The sequence below is a fragment of the Parasteatoda tepidariorum genome, chromosome 2, assembly GCF_982258835.1.
Source record: "Parasteatoda tepidariorum strain Cologne lab strain chromosome 2, Ptep-v5.0, whole genome shotgun sequence".
Classification (NCBI taxonomy): domain Eukaryota; kingdom Metazoa; phylum Arthropoda; class Arachnida; order Araneae; family Theridiidae; genus Parasteatoda; species Parasteatoda tepidariorum.
In genome coordinates this window covers 98146395-98166809 of record NC_141756.1, presented here as the reverse complement: position 1 = coordinate 98166809, position 20415 = coordinate 98146395, and positions in this window count along the sequence as shown.

Below are 20415 nucleotides of genomic sequence, written 5' to 3'. Positions count from 1 at the left end.
ATTATTTTTCTCTGCTGAAGAGCGAATAATGGCTGAAAATGGGACAAAATTCATATCAGGAGGCACGCACACATCAAACCCCGTAACTCCCTATAACATTAACCTATAAACTTCAAACTCCGCATGAACTTAGAGTTTAATGTAACAAACAATTATTCTAAAGCAATTTTTTATAGACTAATTAATGGGCCCACAATGACCCAAAATATGTTTTGTTGACTATCCGGGAGGAGGTGTTTTAAGTTAAATATTCGAGGTGATGGCATGTGAAGCGTGGCGAAGTTGGTTACTCTTTGGGCAAGTTAGATTTGCTGTCTCGGAGACCCTGGGTTCGCATCCCTGCGAGGGTCGACTTTTAAATGCTTTTAATTTTTTTTATATAATTTTTTAAATATACTTTTCGATATTTTAACGTGAATAAAGTGTTCTGTATATAAAAATAACTATTTTTTCTTTGGAAAAATGCGAATCGTAGCTAATAAACGGGTAAATTTGGGATAATTTTTATTTATTTATTTTATTTAATGTTAATATTTTAACTTCTTTTTCAATATTTCAAATTGAATAAAGTGTTCAATATAAGAAAAGAATTATTTTTCTCTTTTGAAGAGCGAATAATGGCTGAAAAAGGGACAAAATTCATATCAGGAGGAACGCACACATCAAACCCCGTAACTCCCTATAACATTAACCTATAAGCTTCAAATTCAGCATGAACTTAGAGTATAATGTAACAAACAATTATGCTAAAGCAATTTTTTATAGACTAATTAGTGGGCCCTCAATGACCCAAAATATGTTTTGTTGACGAACCGGGAGGAGGTGTTTTAAGCTAAATATTCGTGGTGATGGCATGTGAAGCGTGGCGAAGTTGGTTACTCTTTGGGCAAGTTAGATTTGCTCTCCCGGAGATCCTGGGTTCGATTCCCTACGAGGGTCGACATTTAAATGCTCTTAATTTTTTTATATAATTTTTTAAATATATTTTTCGATATTTCAACGTGAATAAAGTGCTCTGTGTTTAAAAAAAAATATTTTTTCTTTGGAAAACAGCGAATAGTAGCTAATAACGGATAAATTTAGGATAATTTTATTTAATGTTACTATTTCTACTTCTTTTTCAATATTTTAAATTGAATAAAATTTTCTATATATGAAAAGAATTATTTTTCTTTGCTGTAGAACGAATAATGGCTGAAAAAGGGACAAAAGTCATATCAGGAGGCACGCACAAATCACACCCCGCAACTCCCTTTAATATTAAACTATAAACTTCAAATTCAGCATAAACTTAGAGTTTAATGTAACAAACAATTGTACCAAAGAAATTTTTTTATAGACCAGTTAGTGGGCCCACAATGATCCAAAATATGTTTTATTGACTAACCGGGAGGAGGTGTTTTTAGCTAAATATTCGTGGGAACGGCATGTGGAGCGTGGCGAAGTTGGTAACGCTTTGGGCAAGTTAGATTTGCTGTCCCGGAGACCCTGGGTTCGATTCCCTGCAAGGGTCGACATTTAAATTCTCTTAATTTTTTTATATAATTTTTTAAATATATTTTTCGATATTTTAACGTGAATAAAGTGCTCTGTATATAAAAATAAGTATTTATTCTTTGGAAAACAGCGAATAGTAGCTAATAAACGGATAAATTTAGGATAATTTTATTTATTTATTTTACTTAATGTTATTATTTCTACTTCTTTTTCAATATTTTAAATTGAATAAAATTTTCTATATATGAAAAGAATTATTTTTCTTTGCTGAAGAACGAATAATGGCTGAAAAAGGGACAAAAGTCATATCAGGAGGCACGCACAAATCACACCCCGCAACTCCCTTTAATATTAACCTATAATCTTCAAACTCAGCATGAATTTAGAGTTTAATGTAACAAACAATTATGCTAAAGCGATTTTTTATAGACTAATTAGTGGGCCCACAATGAAACAAAATATGTTTTGTTGACGAACCGGGAGGAGGTGTTTTGAGCTAAACATTCGTGGTGATGGCATGTGAAGCGTGGCGATGTTGGTAACGCTATGGGCAAGTTAGATTTGCTGTCCCGGAGACCCTGGGTTCGAATCCCTGCGAGGGTCGACTTTTAAATGCTTTTAATTTTTTTTTATATAATTTTCTAAATATAATTTTCGATATTTTAACGTGAATAAAGTGTTCTGTATATAAAAATAACTATTTTTTCTTTGGAAAACAGCGAATGGTAGCTAATAAACGGATAAATTTGGGATAAATTTTATTTATTTATTTTATTTAATGTTAATATTTTAACTTCTTTTTCAATATTTTAAATTGAATAAAGTGTTCTATATAAAAAAAGAATTATTTTTCTCTGCTGAAGAGCGAATAATGGCTGAAAATGGGACAAAATTCATATCAGGAGGCACGCACACATCAAACCCCGTAACTCCCTATAACATTAACCTATAAACTTCAAACTCCGCATGAACTTAGAGTTTAATGTAACAAACAATTATTCTAAAGCAATTTTTTATAGACTAATTAATGGGCCCACAATGACCCAAAATATGTTTTGTTGACTAACCGGGAGGGGGTGTTTTAAGTTAAATATTCGTGGTGATGGCATGTGAAGCGTGGCGAAGTTGGTTACTCTTTGGGCAAGTTAGATTTGCTGTCTCGGAGACCCGGGTTCGAATCCCTGCGAGGGTCCACTTTTAAATGCTTTTAATTTTTTTTATATAATTTTTTAAATATATTTTTCGATATTTTAACGTGAATAAAGTGTTCTGTATATAAAAATAACTATTTTTTCTTTGGAAAACAGCGAATGGTAGCTAATAAACGGATAAATTTGGGATAATTTTTATTTATTTATTTTATTTAATGTTAATATTTTAACTTCTTTTTCAATATTTTAAATTGAATAAAGTGTTTTATATAAAAAAAGAATTATTTTTCTCTGCTGAAGAGCGAATAATGGCTGAAAATGGGACAAAATTCATATCAGGAGGCACGCACACATCAAACCCCGTAACTCCCTATAACATTAACCTATAAACTTCAAACTCCGCATGAACTTAGAGTTTAATGTAACAAACAATTATTCTAAAGCAATTTTTTATAGACTAATTAATGGGCCCACAATGACCCAAAATATGTTTTGTTGACTATCCGGGAGGAGGTGTTTTAAGTTAAATATTCGTGGTGATGGCATGTGAAGCGTGGCGAAGTTGGTTACTCTTTGGGCAAGTTAGATTTGCTGTCTCGGAGACCCTGGGTTCGCATCCCTGCGAGGGTCGACTTTTAAATGCTTTTAATTTTTTTTATATAATTTTTTAAATATATTTTTCGATATTTTAACGTGAATAAAGTGTTCTGTATATAAAAATAACTATTTTTTCTTTGGAAAAATGCGAATCGTAGCTAATAAACGGGTAAATTTGGGATAATTTTTATTTATTTATTTTATTTAATGTTAATATTTTAACTTCTTTTTCAATATTTCAAATTGAATAAAGTGTTCAATATAAGAAAAGAATTATTTTTCTCTTTTGAAGAGCGAATAATGGCTGAAAAAGGGACAAAATTCATATCAGGAGGCACGCACACATCAAACCCCGTAACTCCCTATAACATTAACCTATAAACTTCAAACTCAGCATGAACTTAGAGTATAATGTAACAAACAATTATGCTAAAGCAATTTTTTATAGACTAATTAGTGGGCCCTCAATGACCCAAAATATGTTTTGTTGACGAACCGGGAGGAGGTGTTTTAAGCTAAATATTCGTGGTGATGGCATGTGAAGCATGGCGAAGTTGGTAACTCTTTGGGCAAGTAAGATTTGCTGTCCCGGAGACCCTGGGTTCAAATCAGTGCGAGGGTCGACTTTTAAATGCTTTAATTTTTTTTATATAATTTTTTAATATATTTTTCGATATTTTAACGTGAATAAAGTGTTCTGTATATAAAAATAACTATTTTTTCTTTTGAATACTGCGAATAGTAGCTAATAAACGGATAAATTTAGTACGGTTAATAGTAGCTAATAAACGGATCTGCTTGAATAAAACGTTTTGCCATATTAAGCAGTCAAATAAAATATTTTTATAATTCTTATTATCACTAAAGATGATCCTAATGTATTGATAAATAGATACTTGATAATTAAAGTCATAAAATTAATAATTAGATTAAGGTATCGAGCTGGCAAAGACCATGTAACTACATGACTAATATTACTAAACTAATTGTGTAAATTGATAGTTTTAGATATCAATAAGAAATGCGTATCCTGAGTACGGAGAAAAAAGCTGTGAGTGTACTTATATGCGCAATTTCGTCCCTGAGCGATTTAGGGGTTTTAGCCGTTGCTCTTCTGAAACTCTTAAGCATCGCTTTCAGAAAATAACAATTGAAAAAGAAATTAGACTAGCCCCATTGAGGAATATCTGCCTTTTCGAAAAGTTATTAAAAAAATAAGTAGCAAAAGATAAGCTCGAATAGATATAACAAATTAGCAGCGTGCTCTGAGCAAATTTATGTGGATGATAATTTCATATAATAAGGATACTTATGTTATGCATTAGAGTAAAACCTGTGTAAGTTGATTGCTTGTGGATCAACAACTTGGTGATTTTTTAGACAAGTGGTCAACTTATGAAAGAGAAATTTTTTTTTCTGCTTTGTAATTGATCATTAAGATGAGCTTAGACAGGTGATCAACTCAAGGTGTAGTCAACTTTACAGGTTTTGCTCTGTTTCATACTCTCTAACAATTAAGGTTTCAACATAATATTATTTCGTGTGGTAATTAGATAAACCAAAAGAAAAATTTAAACAAACCAAATTATTCTTGATTTCTTAACGGATCATTTGATCATCACCATTTGTTCACTTTACCTTTTATATATTCGTTTAAATTATTTATTTGCAGTGATGGACAAAAATCTTAATTTATTATCTTAATTATCTTAATTTAAAAATTTAAATTTATTAAAACCTCATATTAATATAACATTTGTTACCACTATAAAAAACGTTTCTGAATTCCGTAGTTATTCGAGGGTATGCTGTATTATGAAGACGAATTAAACTGCTTGAGTTGATTATTTAGTAAAAGTTGTATTGTAATTATTAGTCATTTTTCTTTCCTTTCTCGTGGCAGTTAACTCTTCAACAACTGGCTGGCTATGACTGCTGGTATGCAAGTTTCTACTGATCTTATTTGAAATGATATGTATGTTGAGGTAATTGAAAAAAGAAAACATTCAAATGTATTACGCTAACTATCCATGTGTTAAATCCTGGAATAATATATTCGAAATAAAACGTATTTTTTATGATTAAGTGATGACTTGTAAATAAGACACATGTTTTCTTACACTAAATATAAATAAAAGACACTTTAATCTTGCCGAATATTATATTTTCTGCGAAAGATAATTTACAGATATTACATAATCACAGCAATATAATTATTTAAAAGTCATTTTCAGTAAAAACAATTTACATGCTTCCAAGTATCACAATAATATGATTATATGAATGTCACATTTTGTTGGAAAAAGCATGTGCAAGTTTTTGAAGATGGTAAAGGATGTGACATCAGATTGATCTCTTTTATTGTTTTTTAAACAATCTGCTGAAAATTCTTGAGAAAAAATTGAAGCATCCTTTTTTCTTTATTTTCTTTTCAGCATGTTCGGTGATGTTAAGATCAATATCACTGATGTCATAATAATCCCTTATGTCTCTTATGAAGAAACCATCATGTTTTTCCAATCTAAAATTTAAAAAAAAATCTTTACTTTATAAAGAAGCTAGTCAAAAATTTTGTTGTTGAAATAAGTTTGCAGTTGAAATGCAATTAATTGTTGAAATACAATGAATTAATTCAGTTAAATATCTGAAACACGTAATTCTAAACGATTGTAAATGAAAATGTCAATTTCAATTACTAAAACTTAGGTGCATTAGAAATTTATATTTCAAAGTTTGATTTCTTTTTATAGTTGATTTATTTAAATGTCAAGTAATTGTTATATTCTTCTTTAATTTTCTAATGTTTTCAAAATTGATATATTGATTTCTATTTAAATTATGAGATATTTAAATTTTTCTTATAAGTAGAATTGTTAGTTGGTTTACGCACCAATACTTATTTGAAATGTTATTCTGTTAATTTTAAACTAATTTGTCCTTTTAATTTAGATTTATTTCATTTTTTAATTTGTCAGTTCTTTGAATTGCAACTGATCACTCCTTTGAAACGGAATTACGATAATTTTTTATATCTAGAGCATATTTAGGAAGAAGTATTCATTAAATATATCGAAAATTCAACCATCAGATAAATTTTCAATGTTAAATTTAAGGAGGCAGCTATTAAATGTTAAATATAATTTCTTTTACTAGGGAAATAGGACAGATTTATAATTTTTTGCAAAATATTGCAAAATACAAAACATGTTTTGCCTACTAATATGGATAGTAAAAATGAGCTTGAATTCTCAGTGAGGACATTTTTTGAGGAAAACAAATTTGATTTAATGGATTTTAAAATTGAATTGATTTCTCATGCAACTAACAAAAATATATTTCTCGCTGTTTGTCCATACCTATAACTGTTCTTTTATGTATATATACTTAATTCTATGTTAATTTTACGTTTCTAATTAAGACTGTCGAAAAGTTCTCTCAAATAGGTCCCAAAAAAAACTTCTCATCATAATTTAATAATACAGGGAATAACATGTTAAAATCACAAAGTTGGTCATTAAAACATTAAAATACGACAAAACACCCGTTTCTGTGTTTATTTGATTACAATTTTTAGTATAATTACAACAAAACATAAATTTAACATAAAATTTAGACAAAATTGCCCTTTCAAATGCATATTTGCAACCCATTCATAAAAAGAAGGCACCATTCGCTGTGGCATCTTTGAGTATGGGTCGCAATGCAATTCTCAATAATAATATGTTTTTTAAGTTTGTAAGTAATTTGATTCTGTTCTGAATCACACTGTATAATCAAAATTTTTGAATAAAAAAGAATACCTTTTATCCGGAATACCATATGCGATGGAATCCTTTTCATGCACTGTATCCAACTTGTACAATCTCGCTATCATTTCCTCAGTGAATAAATAAGTTGGATAAACACATGCATCACTAAAGGTAAAAAAGAAGGAAAAAAACAAATTATATTTACTAGTAAAATAAAATGTTTTCGTTAAATAAATTAGTAGCTTAAGTTAGTGTCCCCACTAAGGATAATCTGAAGATTCTCTAAAAATTCTGAAGGTTAAGAATGAAAAAATTCTGAAGAAAATATGAAGGAATTTTACTCACTCTTTAAACCCGCTTTTTCCTTGTTTGCTACTGTAAATCTTCTAAAAGAATTCTCTAAATATTTTAAAAAATTTTTTAACTGTTGTGTTTGTGATTCTTATGGTATTAACACTTATAATTTCCTTATTGAACAAAGTATAGTTATGTTAACATCCTGTTAATAATTTAATCATCCATTTTTTTCTGCCAAAGAAGGAACATATATCGCATACTTTATATACCGCATGCATTTATTCTCTGCATGTGTAATAAGATCATGTTTGTTAGTCTGCACCGTTGATTCAACATACATGAAATTATAAGCTACATTTTTGTATAAAGCATAATTATATTCATTTAAATATTTATACTAAACTTTAATTCTAAAGTAGCAACGAAAGTACTATTAGAGATACGTTGAAAAATAACTCAATCACTAAAGTTCATTTCTACAGATATTAAATTAACTTGAAAAAAATTATTTAATTAATATACCTTGTGAAGTCATCTTCAACTTTTTCATCAACTACTGTATCACTTACGACTTCACAATCAAACACTTCATCCACTTTATCTACAACTTCCTTCTCAACAAATTGAACCTCATCATCGTCAAATCCACCAACACCCACTTCATCATCACTTTCATCTTCCTCATCAAACATAGGCAATTCAGCCTTCAACTCCATCATACATTCGTCGTCACTAAAATAAGAAACGAAAAATATTCTCTCAAATTTTAACTGCACGTAAAAATTTCTCAGAATCGTTGAATTTTATTCAAACGTGTCAATGTGCGCTCAGTGTTACGTGTTGAAAGTGCATTATAGTGTGTTCATTGACAGCACGAAGAAACTTTCGAGGGAGTTGAGCAACATGGCACGTAATACTGGTTTTACACTCAGGTAGTGTCTTACATTTCTCCACCTTAAACACTGCCCTAAAACGTAAGATTATCTGTAGGGATAAGAATCCCTACAGCCAAAAATCACAAGGATTTAAGTCAAGTGAACGAGGAGGCCAGACAGATGAAAAAATTCTGTATATTAAACGATCCTCGCCAAAGTTAACACGAAACAGTTCATTGACTTGGCTGCCAATGTGGAGAGTAGCTCCATCTTGCATAAAGACAGTGGTTTGCTAACCGTTCCGTGCCGTTACCGCAAACATTTCCGTGAATGATCTGCCATCGAAAGAGCTCACAGTACCATGCACTTATAACAGAGCACGTTTTGTTTTAGGATCTTGAGAAGAGGGTTTTCAAAGATAAACGGTCCAAGTATAAGTAAGCCCACACCATGCAGTAAAGCAATCAGAATTCGTGTTCTGAATAGGGTGAATTTAATTTAAACCAAATTCTATGTAAAAAGTATATTTCTTATTACAGAAGTTAGTTTTTGAAACTAATAATCAGAGTTTCTTTTAGTTTACAGACAAAATAGAACGGAATACTTGAACAATGTTTGATCTTATGGCTAGATCTTCTCGTGTCATATATAGTTTTTAAGGTTTGCAGGGTTGGCATGAAATAGGCTGAGCATTTATTTTCGTAGACAATATTTTAAGCTATAAAATTAGACAGAAAAACGTACATTCTCTTAAAAGCATGTTTTTTTTCTCAAAGAATTCCTAACCCCCAGAGTATGAGGTGGTGAACAGCACACTCAAAAATAGGGTCTCAATAATTTTTCCAGAAGAGCGGCTGAAACTTTGGATCACTTGATGTCAATTTAATTTTTTGTTTTGCATATTTGTCTACCTTTCAAGTTATTTACGCGAATCGAAAAATTACACAGATTTGTAAAACTGATTTAATCAAAGCTATTTTCTGAAATTTAATTGCATTAATTATTGTTTTTTTAGTTCTATAAGAGTCCAAAAAAGTATTGAATATCAAGATGTGCAAATTTTTGCTGATGTTAAACAATAATGGCAAGATCTAAAATTGAAACAAAATCATGCAAATAATTTCTTTAAAAAAAGCTTAGGAACTGGCTAACTGGCTAACTTAGCTGAACTGGACTTTTCATAATTTCAAAATTCAAATTCAGGTGCATAGAAAATTATATTAAATATTTAAAATAACTATTATCAAAATATTTATTCACAAATCAAATGATTATACCTTTCTGACTCATCGTCATCATCATCATCATCAAACAAATCATTAGCTGCCACTGTCAGCTTATTCCCATCATACTCACTATCAAAGCTAAAGTTTGTAAAAGAAAAATGTTTACTTATATAAATTTTTGTAAGATCAGTTTATTCTAAAAGTTATACAGAAAAATTTCGAAAATTTTCTACTTAATTTAAGATATATTTTCTAAAACAAATACGAAATATTTACGAGTAGTACATTTTTCTTAAAATATCTATATATAAGTTCTAAAAATGCTTACTGAATTTTTTTTTTTTTGTTCTGATTTTAGGGGACACTTTCTATAAGGAAGTATTATAATTATAAAAGTTTCCTATATATTAAGTACCTGTATATTAAGAACCTTACCTGTACCTGTATATTAAGCTCCTGCATATTAGAATCTTTCCAATATATTAATAACTTTATGTATAAATTTACCATGTTTCATATAAGGTCCTAAATAATATTTAAAGTGCTTAAAAACATATCTAAAACTAGTTAATCAAAACATTTTTACGCGCTATGAAATATAAATTTCTTGGCTTCAACTAATCGGCATGGAGAACAATGAGGATAGTTAATATAAAGAACTTATAAAAAATGATGATATTTCTCTAAATGCAGTCGATAGTATGTAAGAAATGTACTCTTTTTAAAATTCATAATTGTATAATTTTAAAATTATTATAATTTTATTATATTTAGGGTGAATATTAAGGTTGAATTGAAGGCAAATTGTTCAGGACTTGAATTTTCTCTATATTAGTTACTCATACATATGGTAAGTCTACGATAAGAACTCCCCCCGCCACAAAGTCTGAGGTCGTCTGCTGCTATGAAAACAAGAATAGCTCATTTCAGGGAGGATAGCTTTTCTTCACTCTGGGTCTAACACAATAGACCGAAGAAATAAATTTCGTTTCAGTCGCCGACCAGAAACAAACCTTGTCAAAAATAGTAACCCCACACCCCTACTTGAAATAGTTATGCCTCGTTACCATAGTCACCATCACGGGTCCAGACGAATGGCTAGAGGAGTTTTCACTTTAGGCAAACTATACAGATTTCATTGTACGAGGGTTATCTGGAACAAGATTTCGAAAATAACTATACTTACACTTGGTCAATACTAGTCTCATCTAATTCAAAATCATCCTCACTGAATTCGAATTCATCCTCATCGAATTCATCATCGAATTCGCTCCCATCCTCATAAGCTAAAATATTAATCAATATAAAATGTATATATGTAGTTTAAATTAATGATGTATCAATTGATTCATAAAAGAAAATATTAGTATAATAATACCACACTTAGATATGCATTAGTTTTGCTTCTTATATTAAAAATGACTTAACATACAAGATCTGCTTTCAAATTAAAAAAAAAACAGAACAAACTCATCTCCGTAAACTTTGATTTCATTAAAGAAATAAAAACCTAGTTTCGAAAAACAAACAGGGTTATACCTATTTCTTATTTATTTCTGTAGTTTCCTTCATATGGTATATTTTATTTCTGTTTCAGAAGCCTCTATTTTTATTTCCAAAAACCATTGCATAACTCTCAAGAGAGTTTGTCTAATGAAATCTTGGATACACAGGTGATGGTCTCTTGGAAGACAACCTGATTATCATTTGACTGTTCTAAGTTATGTATTTGGTCAAATGAATAACAAGAATGGAATGCACAAGAAAAATAAAGGATGAAATATTCTGAACAAATTGCTTAACTGTCATGTCATATTATTCATTTTAAATGATATTTATCTGTTCCAGGTTGTTGTAAAACTTCTATTACTACAGTAACTAGATTACGTTTCCTGTATTAGTCTATTAAATAACTACTGCACCAGAAACACTTATAACTACAGTTAATTAAGTCTCTTTTATATCAATAACGGTTCGGCGATTTTTGCTGCTCCTGAAATAGATAAGTACCCGTTTAATTACTAAAAGTTGTATTTAATATTTTTGAGATATACCACGGTTTAGCTTTACTCAATTTCTTTCTATAAATTTTGATTTCCAGTTTATCCCGTGATTAGCATTATCTCTTAGCCAAAAGAGTAATGCAATTTCAGTGACAATGAAATCGCCAAAATAATAAGTGTTTTCATTCTGTGGTGTTTCATTTCCTGTTTATCCTGTGACTTACATTACCTCTTAGCCAAAGGAGCAATACAACTGAAGTGCCAATGGAATCGCCAAAACAATTAGTTGTTTCATTCTGTACTGTTTCATTTCCTGTTTATCCTGTGACTTACATTACCTCTTAGCCAAAAAAGTAATACAACTGAAGTGCCAATGGAATCGCCAAAACAATTAGTTGTTTCATTCTGTACTGTTTCATTTCCTGTTTATCCTGTGACTTACATTACCTCTTAGCCAAAAAAGTAATACAACTGAAGTGCCAATGGAATCGCCAAAACAATTAGTTGTTTCATTCTGTACTGTTTCATTTCCTGTTTATCCTGTGACTTACCTCTTAGCCAAAAAAGTAATACAACTGAAGTGCCAATGGAATCGCCAAAACAATTAGTTGTTTCATTCTGTACTGTTTCATTTCCTGTTTATCCTGTGACTTACATTACCTCTTAGCCAAAAAAGTAATACAACTGAAGTGCCAATGGAATCGACAAAACAATTAGTTGTTTCATTCTGTACTGTTTCATTTCCTGTTTATCCTGTGACTTACATTACCTCTTAGCCAAAAAAGTAATACAACTGAAGTGCCAATGGAATCGACAAAACAATTAGTTGTTTCATTCTGTACTGTTTCACCTCCTGTTTATCCTGTGACTTACATTACCTCTTAGCCAAAAAAGTAATACAACTGAAGTGCCAATGGAATCGCCAAAACAATTAGTTGTTTCATTCTGCACTGTTTCATTTCCTGTTTATCCTGTGACTTACATTACCTCTTAGCCAAAAAAGTAATATAACTGAAGTGCCAATGAAATCGCCAAAACAATTGTGGAGAAAAATTTTGTAACGAAATATTTTTTGTAATATATAAATTTTTTTTAGTTAATGTTAACGATTTCTCTATTTTTTTTTAAAATCTAAATTTAAGTTTCCATAAAATATGCTGATTACTGTACATAAGTTTTAGATTGCTTTTAGCAGTATTCTATTCAGATGTCTAACTATAGTTAAAATTACAAAAAGTACGCTTTATGCTTACGATTAGGTCTGGGATATTTTTCCCGTCCCTTCCGCCAGTTATTCAACACAGCAAAACGATATAAGTCGCTTCGATTCATAATTATCACTCAATAGGGTTTTTTTAAATAGCAAAACACAAACCACATTTGAGAAAGCTCAAACAAGAATGAGTTTTTAATGCATTGTAATCAGATACTTACATTTTTGCAACAATGTCTTAAAGAAAAGCATTGATTGTTAAAATAACGTCCAAGACATAATTTTTTTTATATTTCTGTAATAGTTTATTATTGTTGTAAACGTTTCATGTGAAGTATTGTTGTAAATACTTAAGAGTTTAAAGTATAGATTTATTTAAAATTTAAAATTAAAAAAATTGATTTCTTCTCCAGAATCTTATTTGATCTAAATTTACAATGCGCTGATAAAAAAAAACTTTTAATTTTGCTTTAGGAAAAACATTTAAAAATTGAGCTGAAGTTTGTTTTTTAAGAAGAAAAGAATTATTTAAATATATTAATTACATAAAATTATTTTTTTGATTTTAAGTGTCCTCAGGGTTCAACTATTTTATTTTATTACAGTCGTTAAACAGCTGACCCAACCCTGGGTTTACGACTACCAATGTTTAACTACGTAATCATGTAATTTTGGACCAAATTCGGAAGATAAGGGAATTGCTAAATTGTGTATTGGGATAAATTTGCCTTCGTGGAGGACTTTTTGAGAGAACTAACCCGCATTTGCTTGCGTTACATGGAGAGGAAAACCTCCCACGATGCGGTTAGCTTTATGACAAGAGAATTCTAACCCATGATCCGTCTAAAACTGAGGATATTTTTACATCAGCATAGGTGGTGCGAAGCGGGTGCGGTAATCGCATCAACCAGCCTTCTCTGGGATTCGAACCGGGTTCACCTCATTGGGAGATGAGCGCTCTATCCCCTGAGCCACCACGGTTCAGGGTTTATCTATTTTTTTATTTTTTATTTTATAACCGTCGTTGAACAGCCGACCCAATTTTTAGGGTTTACGACTACTAATGTTCAACTCAGTGGCCTTTGAACCCAATCCGGGAGACAAGGAAACTCTTATATCAGTATCCCCTGAGGTATGATTTGTTATGGGAACATGGAGAACTTTGTGACCCGACAGATTTAACTTGCATCAGTCACCATTTACTACACTGCGAGTCTTTGGAAGGAGGGGACCAAACCCATGACCTCTTGTACATAACCCAGAGAGCTACTAACCAGACTATTCCGGCAAGAGGTTTATTTATTAGGGTGTACACAAGAAGATTCACCAAATACACTTTTTTCCACATACTATAAAAAAAAATTCGTGCATCCTTACATCGAAAATGATACTAATTTGCAACTAATTTTCTCTAACCAAGGGTCCGTAAATTTGTTTGATCATCAACCTATAAGATTTTATATTTCACTTATTCAACTCTCTGTTAAAGAAATAATAAAAAATTCCGTGTTTGTTAAACGTTCCACATTCTATTTATTTCTCTGCTTTGTTAAAATAAAGTTAACATGTCTGAAGCCATATATGAGGAATGCAATTTTTAATATTGAGCTCTATGACAAAATCTTAAATATTTATATTCATTCAAAAATAATGAATGAAAGGTCAATTAATAATACACTTTGCAAATCACTGCCGAAAATTTGAGCAGGAAGTAGCACGATATTTCGATTCGGGGATATTTCTTCAAAGCATAATTAAAATTTAAATTCTTTGCGATTGGTATTCTTTCATTGACCCCCTAGATCAGATCGACGCCTAAAAATACAATATATCACCCTTTTATGGCCACCCTTGCACACCAAGAGCACTAAATAACCTAAATGTAGTAAAATACCAAGAAATAATTTTTGCACTACATGTAGGAGAGTAGGCGACACCATTTTCAGTATTCGTAACACTAAAATTTATAATTATAGCAAGATGCTGTACACAAAAGAATCGATACAGTTATTTTAATGATATAATATCAAAATCTTTCATTTATGCTGCACGCATGCACGAATTCCTGAATTATTAGTTTGTAAATCAAACATACACACAGCATAGAAAGGACATCGAGGTTTTTCGAGCTTGACTTCACAGAACAGATACGAATAGACAGATTACAGCTTGCAAATGAGACCCTGGTGCCAGAGGCGATCGAAAGCTTTGGCCACTTCCAGTATCAGGAGAGCAGTGGATTCTTTTTTGAAAAAACCCTGTGTAATGCTTTCAATAATTCTGACTAATTGCTTTGCGGTAGAAAGCCTTTCTCTGAAGCCAAACTACAAAGTCTTCCATATTCCCATAACAAATTATATACTGAATTGGAGGTGGATCGTTCTCTGGTTCAGGTCAAAATTACGATCTGTGACTGAATAGATGTATGAATGGTTCCGCACTATAAGCTGGTGCCTGATGGCGTATGGGCTTGGCAGAAGTCGAGAGCTTGTCCATAAAAATTCTCCACTGAAAAACAAGTACAATCGCACCCCTTGCCTTAATGGCCTACAACATCATTTGATTAACAAACAAATTTTATTTAAAAAAATATTGTATCTAAACATTCCAAATTTATAATTCTTGTTTTCCATGTAAAAGTATTTTTACTGATATCATATTTTACTCTTATAAATTTTAATGTTATCGAACACTGTGGCGGCTTCACTTCACGAGGAACTATCATTGGTCCTTGGCACCTCTTTCGTGTTAATTAGTTGCCACGATTTACAAGTGGGTACGAATTTTACATGATTTAGATTATAAAAATATCTGAGTTGGAAATACCGGGCAATGGCACTTAAGAAACAGTTTAAGAAGTTGCTGAAGACTCTTTCCTAATGACATGCTAACTTGTTGCAATACTTGCAGGCTCCCCTCTCGTTAAAATATTTGACTAGTGCAAAAATATGATTTTGGATAAAATTTTCAAAATTGATCTTATTATGAATTGGGAATTAAGATGTATTCCTAGCTTTCTAAAATACTTTACTTTTGTTTGTACTCCAATTATTTACAAAGTTATAGCAGTTTTTGTGCTAGACGATAACAATGAATAGACTAATGAGTTTAAGACTTTAAATGCGTTTATCTCAAAATCATATTTTTTCCCCGTTTCATACCATCTTTAACACGACATCTCATGCTGTTTTTCAAATAATTGTCTACAATTTTTCATGAGTGTTTATGATAATAGCAAACATGTTTTGAACTACAGACTAAGGAAAAAAAATAGAATTTCTTCCTTTTTGCATGTTTTTCCGTAAAGACAAATACGAAAATCTTAACAAATTTGCTTTTTCCTTTATCTACATTGATCCCTAACTCAGTACTATATGCACTTATTTTTAAGATAATAATTCAAAAAAAAATTAATAGTATTCTGAATAAAATCATCAAAGAAATTTTTGCTTCGAGCTATAGAATTTTTTTACAGTGTTTAACATATATGCAAAAAATTGGCCTTTATTTCACCTAAATATAGCCATTTAAAGGAATAAAATAAATCAATGAATTTTTTGCTAGTTTTTGCACTTAATTACAACAAATAAACTAGTTTTTCAAAATTTCACATTAATATTGTCGCTTGGGTGTAAGGTTTTAAATTGTCCCTTTAATGCTGTAATTTGGTCTTTCTTAAATAGGTTTTCGGTTAAAAAAGAGAGAGAGAGAGAGAAGGGATAACACAACTCTTTTTGGAGTCTTTTCTGGAGTACCGTGTTCTTAGGACAGCGTGTGCTTTTTTTTCCTTCCTCCGAATAAATCATTACCAAACTGGTTATTTTAATGTACTGTATTTAACATTTATTTGGTTTGAGGTTTTTTGCTTATTCTCAACGTTAAGCTCCTGGGATAGCTTTACCTGTAGTGCTTCTTCAAGTTCTATTTGACTTGTTTTATGCTACTATGCCGTGGTATCATAGGCACATAAAGCTGCATTATTTGGAACTGAAGTTACTGTTAAAGGACTTGTAGGGAATGCTTTTGAAGTTAGTGAGATATTTTTAACATGCTAATAGGCAATACATTAAAATTAGTTGTATAGTTCTATGTTTAAAAAAGTTGGGAAATTCTAAATTAACACAGTTTTTCTTAATTTTGTTAGTGGTATAAGACCTGCATTGTTTACATGGAACAAACTTGTGAAAGAAAGCTTTGAGAAAGAATTAAGCAATTTGCAAATTGAAAAAGTTGACTGATTAGATTTTGTTCAAAGAATATGAAATATATAATTTTCATTTCTTTTTCCGATTTTTTCAAGTCTACTTTAGTTTTCGAAGTAGTAAAAGCATTGTGATTTGTCTGAACTGATGTTTTTAAGAAAGTAGCGAAAAATTTTACAAATGAAGCAGTTTTCAGATTTTAAAAAATTCATAATTTCATATTATTAAAAAATTAATATTTAAGTGAAAAACGGGCGCAATTTGGACGAAAACAGTGGGTGGTGATTTGCAGAAAATGTTTTTAATGACATATTTAGTCGCGCCCTGAGACCTGTGGTGACTATTAATTTCACCCTATATTCAATGACGTTAAATAGTTATTACTTTTACTTTTTGCACTCTGTCAATAACATGAACTTTTAAATTTTTCGTTCAGTTAATATAATAAACTCTTAAACTCATCAAATCCAAAAATATTCTACATGATCTAAAAAAAAATACAATAAAAAATAAAAGAAATATAAATTAACCGTTTGCAGCTTTTCTATTTAGACAAACATGTTTATAGTCGCAATAAATTTTGAAATTAGATTTAAAGTTGGTCAACATATGGCTAGAAAAACTGTGTCATTACTGCATGTCAGAATATTTGCACCAGCATTCGCTAATTTGGTCCACAGTTTACACCTTATTGCTTATGTAAGTGATGGTTATTTTGAAAACACTGTTTTTGTAGTTTTTTTCTGGCAACCAACACTACCTGTTTTCGAACCTAAACAGCGCTACCTGTTTCCGAGTCTAAATAATAATAAAATATTTTGTTACCTAAGCAGAGCGCGGCAGCAAATCGCAAATTTCGAATTTTTTCCATTTTCCTACAATTGTTTTTTTAGGTCATTTTTGAAGCACTCTGCACAAACTATTATTTTACAAACTTATGTTTCATAAAATGAGAGTTCATAGTCGGAGAGAATGTGTCACAAAACTGTCTCCTTATTGGTAATTAAGTATTTAGACTCACTAAATAAAGATGAATCATTAAGTGAATTAAGTAACAAAAGCAAGTGACGATTGCGTCACTAGCAAAAAAGAAAAATCTAGTAAAACAGAATGATAACCAGATAAAAGTAAATAATGAATTTTGTATCTGTTAATAAAAACCGACGTGGCCAAAACTCTAATTTGTTAAATGTATAGATTTAAATACAGGAGTTTAATTTGAAGTATTCAAATATTATTCCAAAATTGAGCTCTTTCAGAATCGTTTGGTTAAGAAATATATTTCTTTCTTACTTTGTAATTACATCTATCAACTAAATATTTTTCTTATGTATAATAAACAAGGTATCCCGTAAATATTCTGATAAATTTCTAGGTAGGTAGATACTTTATTTACGCTACACTAGAGCTGCACAATGGGCTATTGGCGACGGCCTGGCAAGCATCTCAGAGGACGGTCGGAAGACATGCCATCGCTATTTTTATCCTCTGCAGAGTAGATTTCTCCCCTTCTTAGGTGGCTTGACTACTTGTGCTCGAAGCCGAGTATTTTACGGTAGAACAGTTTAAAGAGGTACCACGAACTCTCGGTCCCTACGTAGGCTACGGAGGTTCGCACCAGCTTACTGACCGCAGCCAGTAATGCTTGACTTCGGTGTTCGACTGGGAACCCTGTCTTCCTGCGGGGCGCAAATAGTTACAACCCAAAAATATATATCGTACTTGTTCTTTTATCTTGTACAAGACATAATAGCCCATTGTGCAGGTGTAGTGGAACGTAAATAAAGCACCTACCTCCGTTATACAAAACATTAATTAAATTTAATGTTCAAATACGAAATAACGTTTAGATTGGCTGACAACAGCACTTACAAATTGCTGTTTATTTTGATAAAATTATATGACGTCACTATAAAGAAGCAGAGCAACTCAACTCTGCGTTCGATAAATTCTTTAATATTTGTTGATACTTAAAGGCGAAAGTGCTCCAAAAATTTTGAATTTTTATTTAAAATATTCTTACCTTTTCTAATATATCATTATTAATTTAAATCGAGAATGAAGTGGATATCAAAGCTTATGTAAGTGTAAATATTTTGATTAAGAAATAAGTTATTGATTTATTACTTACTGTAAACAATTTTACTGGCTCTTTCATGATAAGTAACCAAATAAAGGCTTATTGACACAAAACAATACTGCCCGGTAGAATCTTTTATTGATGTTTTCTCATTAGGTTATTTTTTATTTATGTATCATTAGCAACCAATTTTACAACTTCGTGAAAGCATTTTCTAAATTAAGTGTAACTAATATCACCAAAATTCCTCAAATCTGATTGTTGCAGTATTCTTGGTTCTGGTAAAAATGTATTTGACACCAATCTTATAAACTGTTTTTCGAAATGACGTACAAACTTTAAAAACCTTTTATATACTAAAAAATTGGGTGATTTTTCTAAATAGAATTAATAATGCTTATTCTTGCAGAGCAGATAGGCAAGGATAGAGTTGATAGAATTTAGTTACAATTTTTGTTTAATATTCAACGTCGATTTTGGAGAAATAAATTCTATAGTATGTTAAAATTATAAGTCAAAACACAAAATTCATTAAAATTAAGACTTTAGGGAAAAAAATATAAGTAATCGGCGTCTTGGAACTTGTTATGCTGTTATGAAAATAGATTGTTGAACTGTTTTTTTTCTAAATAAAACTTTTCACGAATTCTTATCAGTTTCAAGGGTTGGTTAAAACCTATTACCTCAAAACCTATTCTGCCATGTAAAACAACCTAAATGCTTCCCGATAGATTTAGATGCTGTAGTTATAATTGATTTACATCGCAATAGAGCTGCACAATGGGCAATTGGCGACTGTCTGGGAAACATGTCTGAGACATGCCATGATACGAAGACACGTCAGCACAATATTGATCCTTTGTAGAGGGGATGGCAACCCCGCTTAGGTAGCCCGACTACCTGTGCGCGTAGTCTAGCACTTTACTTTAGAACGAGGACAACGATAGATTTAAAAAAGAAAGTTGTTTGACTATTATTTTCTTTCCATTTCTAATGCTAAAATAGAATAGCTAAAATAGAATAGAATAGAACATTAAAATAGAATTTCAAAAAAACTAATAAAACAAAATTTTCACTTTTGAAAAAAAATTTCTATTAATTGGCTAGTGATGCAAAAATGTCAATAACTTAATAATCTTGTCGATGATTTCTTTGATTTTTCTATTGCATGGCCGTATATAAGGTTCTTATTACCACTATGCCTGTAGTAGCTATTTCCACAATTAAACATCACTGGTGACAATATTAGACTTTTACAGCCCCCTTAAGCGGACGTCTTTTTATGAAATTCCTATCAATAAAATTAAATTAATTAATTTTTGTTCACTTTTATTCATAACAAAGGAATACCTCATTCCACGTTCAACTCTCGCCTTGGATGGATATTTGTTCTCTCTTTGTGCTATCTATTCGGCAATTAGAAAAACAGTTATAATCTGTCATAATAACAAAAATATAGCCTCTGTGTGCTTTTGAAGCCAAGTTAAGAAATGAGACTGATTTTTTTCTAAATGGAAATTTTTAT